Source organism: Triticum dicoccoides, chromosome 3B, assembly GCF_002162155.2.
Source record: "Triticum dicoccoides isolate Atlit2015 ecotype Zavitan chromosome 3B, WEW_v2.0, whole genome shotgun sequence".
Lineage (NCBI taxonomy): Eukaryota > Viridiplantae > Streptophyta > Magnoliopsida > Poales > Poaceae > Triticum > Triticum dicoccoides.
Genome location: NC_041385.1, coordinates 753,998,768 through 754,002,887, shown reverse-complemented (window position 1 = coordinate 754,002,887; position 4,120 = coordinate 753,998,768).

Sequence of the window (4,120 nt, the reverse complement as noted above, 5' to 3'; positions counted from 1 at the left end):
ATTGATTTGGTACTCTTTTACATTCCTGTATTATTTCTAGTTTTATCATGGTATATCTCTTCTGTTGGATTGGGCGGCCTAGATTAAATTCAAGAATTATTGAACAATTAAGATTTATTTTGTTTGTTATTGCATATGATCTTTTTTTAAATGCCATGGTGTGTTACTGTGTTTTGTGGCAGTTATAAGTGCCAAAGTTTTTCCTTGTTGCCAAAAAAAAATTTGGGCCCGGGCTTTGCTTCATTCCTGGCTCCGCCACTGCGTGAAGAGACCTTCTCTTAAACTAGATTCATTCATAAACTATATTTTTCTTGCTAGTTAGATGTATATCAAAGCCTCCGCAAAAAAAAAAAGAGATGTATATCAAAGCAATTACATGGGATCACATCCATTTTCATATTCTCAGATGCCTTAGCAGATGATTCTACAACGTAAGAGTTCAACGAATAGCATGACCATACACCTACAGTTTGGTTAGATACGTGTGATCCAGTAATGGTTATATGCTGCATGTGGTAGTCCTACTGTATTTATTAGTATATATTTCTTCCTTATTTGGTCGCTTGCACGTGGGCCGTAGCTTGTGTTTGGTTACCTACACCAAAAGGGTTAACTGAAAGTATTGCACGGTTGCATTTAAAGATGCAAGGAAGTGAACAAACGTAAACAATTCCATGCGCAGATGCGCTGACAAGCAAGCAGAGATAATGACACACCAGCAGCACTGAATCTAGGCACGAGCCATGCACGTGAACACACAAATGGCTAACGAGTTGTTCCTCAACACAACTTCACATCTCTGACTTGCAATCTGCTGCCTGAAACAAGACGAAGAAGGGTAACAGACTCTTCACTGGTCCTACGGGAGATGATGAACCTGCCTAGCTAATCCTCCAAGCAAGCAAAGAAGAAGCCAAAAGTTTGGATGTGGACTAATTAGTCTTGAGTACAGAGGTAGCGAGATGGCATGAAGCAGAGAGCTACAAACACACACGCCACCATGTCAATGGGATCCTGCAGCTCGGGCAGGTGGTACTTGTACCTGAGCACCAACACGTAGACTAGAATCGCCAGGCCCAGCACGGCCGTACCGCACTGCAATTGAAAAAGGCAATTCAGCATACAAATTCCATACTTACATACTCCATTGCAGTGCGGAGTACCCTGGTGATGATTTTGTTATCACCGAGCTCTGTCAATGGCGAAAAACTCTCGCGTGAGACTCTGTTTTTTGTGCAGCGCGATTCTTGCTGCTTTTCTGCTTCTCTCTTCTTATTCACTTGCTGAACAGGAAAAACGGATCAAGAACAGCCCCCACTACTGGATCATGCCATCCCACGACCATGGGCGTGCTCATGCCGCAAGCTAAGGGCCTCGGGATCGCACATGCCGCGTCCTGAGGCGCTGTCTAACTGAAACGAGAAAAACGCTATATGACGAAACTGAAGAAAAACTAACACTGCCGTTGCAGCCCTACTGAACTTCAGAAAACCCCGGCCCTAGTAGCCTGTCACGCTAGGTTATTTTGCTGACAATCTCCCCCTAAGCTAGTCGTGACAGAGAGCCTAAACCTCGACCATGCCGATACACGCAAGCAGCTCCAGGAACCGCGTGCGCCCAAGTGATTTTGTGAAGATGTCCGCGAGCTGATCGCCGGTGGCGATGTGCTCGACCTGATCTTTCCCTCCTCCACGCACCTCCGAATGAAGTGGAACCGAACGTCGATGTGTTTGCTTCGGTCGTGGAAGACGGGGTTCTTGCACAGCTGGATGGCCGACCTGTTGTTGACGAAGATGGTGATGGCGCCGGCCTCCTCCATGAGTAGCTCCCCCTCAGAGCCTGCACAACCAGATGCCCTGGCAAGCTGCCGTCGCTGCAGCCACGTACTCGGCTTCACACGAAGACAGCGCGACGATCTTTTGTTTCTGGGATTGCCAAGTGATCGGTGCTCCTCCGAGGAAGAAGATGTTGCCGGATGTGCTCTTGCGATCGTTAATGTCGCCGGCCATGTCCGAGTCGCTGTAGCCCACGAGTCCTCCTCCATCGCCCCCCTTGGTGTACTTACACCCATACCTACGGGTGCCAGCGATGTAGCGCAGGAGGTGCTTGACGGCGGCCAGATGCGCCGTGGTTGGCGTCTCCATGAAACGGCTCAAATATCCCACGGCAAAGGTGATGTCGGGCCGTGTGTGGGTGAGGTAGCGGAGTCCTCCGATGATGCTGCGATACTCCGTGGCGTCCACACGCGGTTCTGGCCCCTCCTTGCTGAGCTTCAAGCGCGGCTCCATGGGCACATGCACCGGATTGCAGTCCGCCATGCCTGCCCGCTCCAAGAGCTCACCCGCGTACGCCGCCTGCGACAGGGTGATCCCACCGACGCCCTGCTTCACCTCTATGCCAAGGTAGAAGCTAAGCAACCCAAGGTCACTCATGCGAAACCTGGCCATCATCTCTGTTTTGAAGTTGCGAATCGCCTTGACGTCGGCTCCGGTGACCACGAGATCATCGACGTAGACACCGACCAGGAGCCGTGCTTGTCCCTTGCCCCATGCATACAGGGCATGCTCTGACGGGCAGCTTGTGAACCCAAGTTGCTGCATGGTGCAGTCAAGTTTGGCTTTCCAAGCTCGTGGCGCCTGTCGCAACCCGTAGAGTGCCTTGTGGAGACGGAACACCTTGTGCTCCTCGCCTCTCCGCGCGAAACCAGGTGGCTGCGTGACGTAGACCTCCTCTTTGAGCTCGCCGTTGAGGAAGGCCGATTTGACGTCGAGGTGGTGCAGCTCCCAGCCACGCCGTGCTGCCGTGGCGACCATGACGCGCACGGAGTCCAGCCTGGCCACGGGCGCGAACGCGTCGTCGTAGTCCACGCCCTCCTTCTGAACAAAACCCCTAGCCACGAGTCTCGCCTTGTGTTTGACAATGGCGCGGGCGGCATTTTTCTTCAGCTTAAATACCCACTTGAGGCCAATGGCCGTGTGACCTGCAGGCAGACCAGTGAGCGTCCAGGTGCCATTTTCTTTGATGGATGCCAGCTCCTCCAGCATCGCGCTTCGCCAGCTCTCGTGGGGAGCAGCTTCAGCAAACGTAGCCGGCTCTTCCTCGGCCAGCAAGAGGCGTTCCTCAGCCGCAGTCGACCCGCCCGCACTCCCGTACATGTCCGTAAGACGGCGGAAGCGATGCCCCGCGAACGGATCGTCATCAGCATTGTACGAGTCGTAGTGTGTCGCGGGTGGCGTGACGAACTCGACCGCCCCTGGCGCCTTGTCCGGAGACGCCCCGCCGCCGGACCCGTCTGAAGAGGCCATGGACGCGCCGGTCCACGGTGTCCCTGGAGAGCTACGCGGCTGCGCTCTGGGGCGTGGCGGGCGAACCGCCCACGCTCCCGCTTGTGGGCGTGGCTGGTGAGTTCACCACGGGGTTGTGGCCTCCTTCTTGGTCCCCGCTCGAATCGCCAGCAGCGGTGTTCACGCTCCGCCCTCCAGTGGGCAGAGGGAGCTCGTGGTGGACGGCAAAAGGCTCCGCCGTGTGCTCGCCCGTGGCGCCCCAGTCCCAGCTTGCGCCCTCGTCAAACACCACGTCCCGTGACGCGCACACGCGCTTGGTTAATGGATCGTACACCCTATATGCCTTCGAGCCCGCTTTGTAGCCGATGAAGACCATCTTGGTGCTGCGGTCGTCGAGCTTCTTCAGCTCAGGCCGCGTGTTCTTGACATAGACGACGCAGCCGAAAGTGCGCAGGAAATGCACGGCAGGTTTCTTGCTGTACCACACCTCGTACGGGGTTTTGCCATCGACGCTGTGTGTGTAGGATCTGTTGAGGATGAACACCGCAGTCGCCGCGGCCTCCCCCCAAAACCAGCTCGGCATGTTCTTCGCCTTGAGCATGCTCCTCGCCATGCCAACAACGGTCTGATTACGCCGTTCCAGCACGTCGTTCTGCTGCGGCGAGTAAGGCACCGTCAGATGCCTCTGTACGCCTTGTTCTGCGAAGTACTCGCCGAGTGCGCTGGAGGTGAACTCGCCGCCCGGTCCGTCCGGAACACGCGCAGACGTGCACCTTGCTCCACCTCTGCCGCGGCAACGAACTGCTTGATGCTGGCTGCGGCAGCATCCTTCGCTG